The sequence below is a fragment of the Carassius auratus genome, unplaced genomic scaffold, assembly GCF_003368295.1.
Source record: "Carassius auratus strain Wakin unplaced genomic scaffold, ASM336829v1 scaf_tig00215755, whole genome shotgun sequence".
NCBI classification, from domain to species: domain Eukaryota; kingdom Metazoa; phylum Chordata; class Actinopteri; order Cypriniformes; family Cyprinidae; genus Carassius; species Carassius auratus.
In genome coordinates, this window is record NW_020528227.1 from 1 (window position 1) to 12,139 (window position 12,139).

Sequence of the window (12,139 nt, forward strand, 5' to 3'; positions counted from 1 at the left end):
ATCTGCTCAGTTACTAGGATTTTCCACGCACAACCATTTACAAATAATGATGTTAGAAGGGAAAAACATCGAGTATAAGGCAGTCCTGTGGGCAGAAATGCCTTGTTGATGCTAGAGGTCAGAGGAGAAGGGCCGACTGATTCAAGCTGATAGAAGAGCAACTTTGACTGAAATAACCACTCGTTACAACCGAGGTATGTAGCAAAGCATTTTGAAGCCACAACACGCACAACCTTGAGCGGATGGCTACAACAGCAGAAGACCCCACCGGGTACCACTTATCTCCACTACAAATAGGAAAAAGAGGCTACATTTGCATGAGCTCACCAAAATTGGACAGTTGAAGACTGGAAAAATGTTGCCTGGTCTGATGAGTCTCGACTTCTGTTGAGACATTCAGATAGAGTCAGAATTTCGCTAAACAGAATGAGAACATGGATCCATCATGCCTTGTTACCACTGTGCAGGCTGGTGGTGGTGTAATGGTGTGGGGGATGTTTTCTTGGCACACTTTAGGCCCCTTAGTGCCAGTTGGGCATCGTTTAAATGCCACGGCCTACCTGAGCATTGTTTCTGACCATGTCCATCCCTTTATGGCCACCATGTACCCATCCTCTGATGGCTACTTCCAGCAGGATAATGCACCATGTCACAAAGCTCGAATCATTTCAAATTGGTTTCTTGAACATGACAATGAGTTCACTGTATTTAAATGGCCCCCACAGTCACCAGATCTCAAACCAATAGAGCATCTTTGGGATGTGGGGAACGGGAGCTTCGTGCCCTGGATGTGCATCCCACAAATCTCCATCAACTGCAAGATGCTATCCTATCAGTATGGGCCAACATTTCTAAAGAATGCTTTCAGCGCCTTGTTGAATCAATGCCACGTAGAATTAAGGCAGTTCTGAAGGCGAAAGGGGGTCAAACACAGTATTAGTATGGTGTTCCTAATAATCCTTTAGGTGAATATATATATATATATATAATATATATTATATATATATATATATATATATATATATATATATATATATATATATTATATATATATATATATAATAATATATAAATTCAACACACTGTACAACCTGACCAAGGTGTAAAGTTAAATACTTTTCTATTTTTCAGTGGTTCAATATGTACCATTCAATTATTCATTTAAAATATTGATTGTATCCTTCATGGTGCAAATCTATGCCATATTGCACCTGTTACTAACTTTACAACAAAAAAATCACACTTAATAAGAGTGCAGTAAAAGAATTCACTCAGCCATGCGTCAATTAACATGTCAATGACATGACAGAGACTAATACTCTAAATGTATTTTAAATAGATTGTTTGCACTGCAGTGGAAGGCTGAGAGTTTAGGCAGAGATAAGAGAGTGTCAATGGAAAGTATACCATTTTATTAATCAATTAAAGCATAAACATTATTTAATATAATCCATAAATAGCCAATAGTTAAGGAGCTTAGCCAGATAAACATAATGGTAACACTTAACAATAAGGTGTCATTCATTACTTAATGTATTAACTAACATAAACGAACAATGTACAATACATTTAGCCTATACAGTATTTATTAATCTTTGTTAATGTTGGTTAACAAAAATACAATCTTGCAATGTTCGTTTTTTTTTTTTTTTTTTTTTATTCACAGTGCAGTAGCCTAAATAATGTTGACAAGCACACATTTTAATTTTAATAATGCATAAATGAATGCTGAAATTAACATGAACTAAGATTAACAATTGTTAATATAGGCTAATGTTATTAATAATAGCCTATTGTAATAATTTTAATGATAACAAAATCTATCTATCTATCTCTATCTATCTATCTATCTATCTATCTATCTATCTATCTATCTATCTATCTATCTATCTATCTATCTATCTATCTATCTATCTATCTATCTATCTATCTATCTATCTATCTATCTATCTTCTGTCGGTGTCATTTTATTTGTGCTGGCCCTTTAAAAGGTTTGTCCAGACCGTTGATCGGCGGGACGGAAGTTGTTATTGTGATGAGAGTACACCTTTCAGCTGCTGATGCGCTTTTCAAAACAATTTATTGGAGTCGACAGCGAAGCTGAACATTTGATGGAAGTACTCATTATGCATTCAGACGGGTCTTAGGCTTTTTAAAACAGACTGTCGTCTCTCTTAGAACAAAGGCTCATTGAATCTTAGCGGCAACGGCTAACATCTGAACACGTTACATGAAAATCTCAGGCTAACTGAAACGAATTAATGCGGTCACCATGCCGTCTTACGAAGAATGGAGAAAAACAATTCACTTCTATTATTTTTTAAAATTCTCTCTAAATGTCTATTCAATGCTTTTCTCGGTAAGTGTTCGTTTAAAATGAAATGCTGTCCCAGCGTTGCTTTGTTTCTCTCTCACATAAACACGCAGACCAACACCACACTCGCCCTGAATGAATACGCTCTTGTGTTTGTGTTGAATGTATAGAGGGTGTTAATAAATATCTTTTAACTTCGACCGCATTTACAGGATCGTTTAGAGATTACATGCTAGTTTTAGCTTTAAAATTTCACAGATGAGCTTTGTGTCTCAGTAAAGCAATAGACGCGTCTCTGAGAGATTTAAAGGCACTGGACGTTGTTGTTTCTGTAACTGTAACACTCACATGGTAATGACGACAGTTACGAGATTCTGTATTTACACTGATTTGTTTTTATATAGTTTTTGGAAATAGTTAGAGACTATAATATTGAAATTGTATTGTCTATTTTTCTTCATCATCCTTATATATATATATAATATATATATATATATATATATTATATATAATGAAAGAAAATATCGGACATTAATTGGCCCAACATGATATTTATTGTAATTCTGCCTATATTAATAATCATATGTTAATGTAAATGGGTAGTGATAGATTATGGCAAAAAATGTATAAAAAATGAACAGCACATTCAAGTAATGGCATGAACACAATACACATTCAGATATACTCTTATAATGGACCGTGATTTTAAAAGAGTGAGGACACCCACACACCCAATTTTGGGGGGGCATTTAAAAAAGAATATCTAATTAAACTAGTTTTATTACTGTATTTTTATTTTTTAACAGTGATCTTTTTCTTAAACCACCAACTATTAGAATTTATTTTATTTTAAAAAGAACACTGTTCTGCTTGACTCACTAGTGTAATGTTTCTTATAGGGAATGCAATAAGTCTTATACCTTATGGAAGTATCTTGACTATTAGGGCTTTTTGGAACATGATGATACAAGCAGAAAAGTCTCTCAGGATACTCTTCAAATCATCTTTCTCTACCCTTCTTTACTCTTAAAGGAACAGTCTACTCAAAAATAAAAACTTTCTCACCCTCATGTCATTCCAAACTGTATGACTACGAAGAAGACATTTGAAGGATGTTGGAAACCAAAAAAAGTCAATAGTAATCAAAACAGTTTTGGTCACAAACATTCTTCAAAATCTAGGGATGTAACAATACAACCCTGAGCCAGTTGAAAATCAATACATATATGAGACAATTTTAAATCGTTTGAGATGTAAAACAAATCGCGATACAGTTGGTGGTGGAGTAAAGCCCCGTTCACTGCTACATGGCTGCTGTTTCTTTTATTTGTGTTACTTATTTATTAGTTGGGGTTTGTTTTAAAATTTCAGGATAGTTTTGTTATATAACACATTTAAATTTCACAAAGAAATTTGTAACATTATGTTCCAAGCGATAATAAAAGGACACCTTTTCATTTAGAATTATTAATATTTAATAATTTTTTTTTTTTTTAAATGAGAAAATCGTATCATGAAATCATATCATAAATTGTATCGCATCTTGAGTTGAGTGAATCGTTACATCCCTATCATCTTTTTGTGCTGGTTATTTTCATTTTTGGGGGAACTATCCCTTTAAGATTGAACTCATAGTTTTTACACTTCACTAAAACACTGCCATTTATCAGTGAACAGAAAATAAATGAAGATGTCTGGAATCTGAAATTGACAGATGACAAAGTTAATCATCCAACAAGATTTATTACATTAACCTTCCAGGAAGAACAGTCAGGGAAGAAAATTGAGAATGAAGTGGTTTCAATTAGTATGCTGTGTGCTAATATAGTCTTTTGTTAGGACACAAAATTGATATTAAGACGCTGCATCCATCTTCTTTATGATCTGCGTCATTGCATTTACATTAGTTGTGCGTTTTAGCTCAGCACTCTTAAGAATTATGTCTGTCGTCTTATAGGGATTAATGTGAGGAACACAAATTATTCATTGTTTGATTTTACAATGGATGAATGTTCTGCTTGAATTGGCTGTGCATTGAAACATTGATTTCAACTTTATATCTTTGCTGCATTTCTGGGTTTAATCACTTAAACATTATGTTATGAAATGATGTAAGCTGATGTGACTTGTAGAGATGTTTTACCAGACCTGCTCCTGTCCCCTTAGTTGCTTGGTCTGTGCGTGCTTTGTATCGGAGTGTATGCAGAAGTGGAGAGGCAGAAGAATCGGACCCTGGAGGGGGTGTTTTTAGCTCCTGCTGTGGTCCTCATACTGCTGGTCTCGTCATGTTCATTGTGTCTGTGATGGGTATGGTGGGATCCCTCAGGGATAACAAGACTCTGCTGCACATGGTGAGTGTTGCTTGTCTGGTCGTGTGTGTGTGTTTATTCAGAAAAGATCCTCTTCTACCATGTTACTGGTGGATTTTTTTGTGCTGTGATTCTAAACTCTTTGTGCAGTTCCTGTGTGTGCTGTGTGTTCTGCTGGCTCTCCAGGCTCTTGCCCTCATCATTGCCCTGATCTTTGAAAAGACGGTAAGACGTAAAGAAACATTGAGAGCAGGGGCACTGTGAGTTGTATGGTCTGCTGTTAATGAGTTACATTTTTCTTTGTCTTTAGACAATCAAATTGTTTCAGAACAGTATACGAGAAGGAATCAAGCACTACTATGATGACCTGGACTTCAAAACATATTGGACTACGTGCAAGAGAAGGTAGCTAACCAACTTTATTACTGGAATCTAAGTGAATTATACACCCACGCTAATGTGGACCATGTCACAACTGCCATAAATAATTTCCATCTTTCAGGCAGTAAAATATATTTTGTCAATTACAGTTTCATTCATGCACAAAAATGGCAGTTTTCTCATAACACTGGCACATAATTGCTATTTATATGTGTGTGTGTGTGTGTGTGTGTGTGAATTTAAATGGAGTTATTTTAAATTGTAATCATATTTCACAATATTACAGATTTTACTGTATTTTTTAAACAAATGCTGCCTTGTTGAGCATAAGACAAAACAAATTCTTACTGACCCCAACCTTTGGAATGGTAGTAATGTAATATATTTATATTTTCAATATTTTGTGATAATTTTTAGTATATAAAAATACTGCATAGTCATATTTATTATTATTATTATCATTATCATTAATGTTAAGAAGAAAGTATCACTTATATTAAAATTAAAATTCCCTTTTTTTAATCTGTTTTTTGTTATCACAATCTCGCTTTGTCTTTTCAGTTGTCTTGTTGTGGAGGAGATGAGTACAAGGATTGGGAAGTAAACCAGTACCACTTCTGCAATGGCACGAGTCCTTTGGCCTGCGGTGTTCCCTACACCTGCTGCATCCGACAAAGTGTTAGTCATCCTGTTCACTTTGCCCAGTCATGATACATTAATCAGCGCATACGTCGCCCTGTACATGGTAGTCTGATGAGAAAAGCCTGCATCACAGGCCATTTTTCATGAATTCACCAGTAATAATTTCTTGCTGAAAAGAATGTGCTTTTTTCTGTTTGCAATGAAAGCAGTCTGACCCACAGGTCTGCGAGTACAGGGAGCTGAATTCTGAGCTTTTTTCTGGTGGGTTTACAGAGCTTTCTAGTAAATGCTGTTCCCCATGAGTCAGTGGAGAGTGCATCATGACAGAGAGAATTTAATTTACCTGCCCTGCACAGCATAGAGTCTGCTCTACTGTTCATGAGCATCTCTCTCTCTCTTCTCTCTCTCTCTCTCTCTCTCTCTGAGTTAATAAATGTTGATTGGGCACTAATGCAAAGTTCTCCTTTTGGTATGACAGTTTACCGCAGTGAGAGAGCACAAGGCTTTTCAGGCTAAGAATCAAAGATTGCCGGATATATGACTTCAGATGTTTGCTTATCATCTGCAATCCTAATAGCACAAAATTCCAAAAATGGCACACGATAGGTGCAGACATTCAGTAATCTGCTGAATTTTGTAGCGTTTTTCTAACCAGGTTTTGAGAGAAAATCTTCCTGCAACCAAAATAAAATATATTATTATATTTTATATAAATATATTTATATAAATATATTATTTATCATAGTTCACTCAAAAATGAAAAGTCTGTCATTAATTGCTCACCCCCATGTCATTCCAAACCCGAAAGACCTATGTTCATCTTTGGAACACGGATTAAGATGAAATCCGAGAGCTTTATAAAATTATGGTTGCTATAGTGGCCTATACGTGGACTTATTTAATAATGTCTTTACTACCTTCCTGGGTCTTGAACATCTCAGTCGTGTTGTTGTCTATGCAGGCTCAAAAGGCTCTCGAATTTCATCAAAAAGTAGTTTTACTAGTGAGTCCTGTGTGTTAATTTCTTTCAGGTCGGAGAAGTTGTGAACACACTCTGCGGCTACAAAACTCTCAAACAGCAGGTAAAATGGAGCTCTCTGAAGTCCACATTCTCGCAATGGCCTGCAACCAGCCATCACTGACTAATGTTAATGACTTGTGTCATTTTACATAATACTGGCTCTCATACCCAGCCATGCACTTGGAGAGAATCATTTGGCGGACCTTGACACTTGAGATTATCTTTAAAGGAGAAGATGTGACAGGAAAACCAAAACCTCCAATAGCCATTTCAAGTGCAATCATCTGTAATGGTGGCGCCATTCAGTTGTTTGTTCCATAGATAAAAACCAAGCAAATAACATCAGAGCCATTACAAGCACCACATCTATTATGCCATTACGATGGACTCTAGTTGTGATTTTTGAACCTTGTTTCCGTCATAAAATCTGAGCATTACCTGTTACCTATACCGAAATTAGATTTCTTTCTCTCTTCTGTATTACAGCGTGAAACTTTAGATGGCATAATTCATGTGCGTGGCTGTATCCATGCTGTGAACCTGTGGATGGGGGACAACATTGGAGCTACTATTGGAATCTGCTGTGCGGTTGGACTACCACAGGTTTTATGATCCTCTTTTCCTTCTTGTGTTTACTGTTTATTATTTATATCATCCTACCCTGAAATATGTGTATCTCTTCATCGTGTACTTTTCCCTCTGCTCCCCTGGCATTCCACATTTCCATTTTGATTGCCTACTACCTATTCTGTTTGACTCTTCCCTCATTAGAGAATCCTCTGGCAAACAATAAATTATAGAAAACGGACATCTGCACTGACCAGATGCAAATGCCCAATGAGGGGCGAATGACTCTCGGAGAAGCTGCTGCCCAGTCTTTGGAATCTTTTGACAAAATAACTAGCCTGCTCATCTGTCTCTCTCTTTTTCTGTCTGCTGAGTTGAGGGAAGAGGTCACATTAAATACAGCCACATGGCCATGCCGGCACATTCCTCCATTAATGCATTAATCCTCTAATTAGAGCAGAGGAACAGTCCTCTTGCACAAATATGATGAAGTGTGTGACAAAGACCCAGTCTAGTAAATCAAAGTATGGTTGGATTAATGATCTGCTCCTGTTTATGCACAGTATTACTGTATATTTTATCATATGTTTTACGTAAATCAAGGATTTGTCTTTATAAATGACAAGTGAAAACTATAGATTTGGATCTGTGACTCTGCTTTGAAAATAGTTAGATTAGAATTCTGTGAATATTTATGAATATATTAGAATAAAACTTAAAATAATAGATGTTACCCTTCTGATTCAAAAAAATTAAAATTGGTGAGCACATATACTGTACATGCACAGTGCACACTATGTCTTATGTGCTTTGATTTAAAAAACAAAAAAAACAAATGTACGTTGTACGGTTCTCACAAGTTGTCATAATTTTTTTTGTCAGGATTTTTTAATGTAAAGGAAATTCAGAAGAACAGCATTCATTTGAAATATAAATCTTGTGAAACTTGTACTTTGCATCAATTTAATGTGTCCTTGTCAAGTAAAAGTATTAATTTCTAAAAAAAAAAAAAAAAAAAAAACTTGCCCCGAACGTTTGAATGGCAGTGTATTTATCTATTTGGTGACTTTTTTGCACTTCATCTCCAAAAGACATATCTTGAAACTTCACATGTGTTAATGTTTCTTTTAGCTCCTTGGTATTCTCCTGAGCTGTATCTTCTGGAATCTTTTGGTGGAGATGAGTGAATCTGAAGACATGGTGGACTTTAAGATCCTGAAACGTGCCGGTTTCAAGTACAGAGAACTGGACCTCTCAGGTGCTGGATGGTGTATGTGTCTACCTCGTGACGGAGGCTACCTGCCTGTTCCTGTAGCAGAATCTGACAGCTGGGCTCCAGACCCCATCCGTTTTGACCTGGAACAAGAACAGCCCAAAATATCCTTTAAGCATTCACACCTGAAGAGTCAAAAAGCACAATCAGGTATGGGGATGGATGAAGTGGACAATCGGGCTTAAAGAAGGCTGCATCTTAATTTTTTTTTTTATTTAATTGTGATTAGTATAGAAAAAGTTCACACTGTGTGTTAACATAAAGTGAGTTAGTTGCACTAAATGTTTTTAGGCATGAAAAAAAGGAGAGGTTTGTATAAAACGTTTGATAATAGATGGAATCAAGGTAGGAGATCTCCACCTGCACATTCCATTGTTTTTCACCATTTTAGTTCATTCTGTGACTTATGGGATCAAGCAAGTTTGTTTTATTAGTCATTTTCTTATATATTTTATAATAGTTCATAAGGTACATGGAGAGGACTCTTACTGTTGGCAATCAAATTTTTTTAAAAATGTTTTTAATTTAGGAGTATATTACAGTGACTTCAGGGAAATGGCTAGCTTTTGAATTTGTCAAAGATTATCAATGTTTTGACTGGCAGATGAAGCTGGACGTTCATCTCTAGTAGATGCATTGTTTCTAAAAACTTTTATATGCACATTTTAATTGTTTTTACATTACAATATTATCATGAGCCCAAATTTCCAAGAAGAAATGAACATTTGGTATTATTATGGATCTGCTTTCTCTTTTAAAAAGCATGAGGTTTGTGTAATGCTGACATTATTTCTTAATGATAATAAGTACCAATGAAATGATTATTTATTAAAGTGTTGCCTTAAGTACAACAGAAGCTTTTACCCTGAGTACCTCAGGCTATTCTACAATAGCCACATTACCTTGCAGGTAGAATTTTTTTTAAATAAGGGAGACCTGGTCTTGACCACTACTTGAAGTTTCATTTGTCTTTTAAGTTATGTTCATAATGAACTTTTAGCTGTTGAAAACCTCTGTTTTAAATGTGTAGTTCAAGTTTGATCTTTATTACTGTTCGGGAAGATAAAACAAAAAAAAAGAAAAAAAACTTTTAGCATTAATGTTGTCATAATTAACAAATGTCTGCCATTAATTTATAAAAACCGCCTTTTAGTTGCCAGTAGTCATTTTGAAATACCTCACAATCACACCTCTTTGCTAATCGGCCTTTTCAGGATGTTGCTAAAGATGGACTGCTGTGCTCCAGCTAATGTAGCTCTGGTTTTGTAGTAACATTAATGTGACTTTCAATAAAATTTGCTTGAATTAATCTTTTAAGTATGTCTCGCGGGTTTATTCTGCATTGTTGAATAAAGCCCCGAAGTCTCTGACGCCTTTTAGTGGAGTGATAAGTGGAGCTGTGAAAACCTCTAAGGAGCTGGGCTTGTGGATTCTTAGAAACTATCCGCCTGAACTTTTGAATGCATGAGCCATTTCTAGTGCATAATCACACTTTTTAAGATGTTCTAGAAAGTGAATGTTGCATAATGAGGTCCCAGGGGTTTTGGCAATTGTATAGATGACTCTATAAGGTTAATGTATCTTCCCAAAGAACTCAAATTGCATTTAAGGACTCTGATAGCAACTTGGCATATTAAAATGAGTCTAATTGATGCTGCTTTCTGAGCATCATCATAACACATCGCTCACATGAATTCCTGTGCAGAGCAATCCATCTTCCTCCTCTCTCCCATTATTTCCTCACTGCTCACGCCACTTTCCTCCTCATGGTGATGGCCATCAAGAGGTTGCATGTGGAATAATTATAGCCGGTGTCTCAATGGGAGGAAATGAACTGCAGCACTGAAAATAACACTTCTTGTACTGAAGCCGGGAACAAAATGCATCCACACTGGTGTAATTATGATAATAATAACAGCATTAATAACAGTAATTAGCAATTGCTTGCTTGAGGGAGGCACAAGGATGGGTTCTTGGTTTTGTCAGATGCATGAGTGCATCAAAAGAGGATGAGGCTAGTTGATCACGTGATGCACTGCAGATGAATTGTCAGTGCTTAAGCAGATGTTTTTTATGTTTGTTTTTTTTTCGTCTAGCATCCAGAAAACCTTGAATGAGAAGAGAGCAAAATCCCAGCATGGAAGTTCTTGAGAAGAAGCTAGAGTACATGGCTATTTACTGATTTACTCGTGAAGGAAAAGTTTATAAAAAAAATAAAAATAAAAAACAAATTTACTTGCACTCAATCACTTGAATCTCATTCTGACAGCACCCATTCCCTGCAGAGGATCCAGTAAAGCTAAATTTCTCCAAACTCCTTCACCTAAAAAAACTAAATCATCTACATCTTGGATGACCTGAGGGGGAGTGTACTCTTAGCAATTTTTCATTTCTGGGTGAACTATTGCTTTAATAGTGAGGCAATGCCATGAGCCAGCAAGGGCGAAGAGATCAGGTATGATCGCAGTATAGAGAAAAATATTTTTTATCCCCTCCCTAAGGTTTTGATGTTGTTCAAATTTAATTTAATTTTATGCAATTATGCTGATTGGTGGACAGTTAATGAGTCAAGTATCAACTTTTTCACATAGTAATTATTATGCAGCTTCTCTGAAAGAGTAATACAACATTAAAAGGCCAGGGCTGTTTATCTCTAATAGAGGAGGGATATGGCTCATTTCGGCTGCAGCTTAAAATGCTGTCTCTCTTATCTAAATAATGAGTTCAGTGCATCTATCTCGTGGGGACTGAGAGAAGAAAAGTGATTTCTCTAGGTTTGGTTAAATCTGGATGAAAACGTATCAAGGTTGACCTGAGACTAGCGTCTTTGAAATAAACACCTTAAACGTCAAGAGAACACATTAAGAAGCTGCAGGGCGTTCGGTTGCTTGTTTTGTTGCTAAGAAATAATGAATAAATAAATAAGCCCATTTTTTATCATCAATCATTCTGTACCCAGAATTTTTAATACATGTCTTGCAATGTGCAAAAAAGAGGGTAAATATCAGACTTAAATGAACCTAATAAGATAATAAGGGCACAATTTGAACTGTAAATGATAGAAAATAGGTTCAAAATTACAATGTTGGTTTTCTAGCACCTGTGCCCTCCAATTCTCTGTGGACTAGCCAATTTAGTTGTTTTTGCATAACCTGTACAACTGTAAGGTGTTATAGAAACTTTAATCTTGAGGTCTAAATATTGGAATCAATCAATGCAGAACTTATAAGTTGGTGCAAACGACATCCAAATTGTTAATGTTTTCATTTTACATTTCATTCTTTGGTTTGCTGGCATTCATTCTTCTTAAGCTTACTAGAAGTGTAATAGCTATGCACTGTGCCTTGCTGTTATCCCTGAGGTAATACACACCTACTCACCTCATCTCATCATTTTCTGACAAAAAAAAAAAAAAAAACCCATATGGTGTTATCACCGAACGAATCAGACTGGGACTGCCTTGCTCTGGACGGCAGAATGAATTCAATCTCGCCAATGAATATCATTGAGTATCCCTGATTAGTCACACAAATGCAATGCATAAGTGAAGTGGATTCTGTCCACACAAAGAAAATGGCTTTTCATATGCATCAACATGTCGTTTCTTCTGAAAAGTTTCTGTTTGAACAGAT

General features: G+C 35.9%; 1 pseudogene; it reads left to right on the forward strand.

Moving 5' to 3' along the window:
- Positions 1–2,003: 2,003 nt before the first annotated feature.
- LOC113095623 (tetraspanin-15-like) lies at positions 2,004–8,692 on the forward strand (annotated as a pseudogene).
- The last annotated feature ends 3,447 nt before the right edge of the window (positions 8,693–12,139 follow it).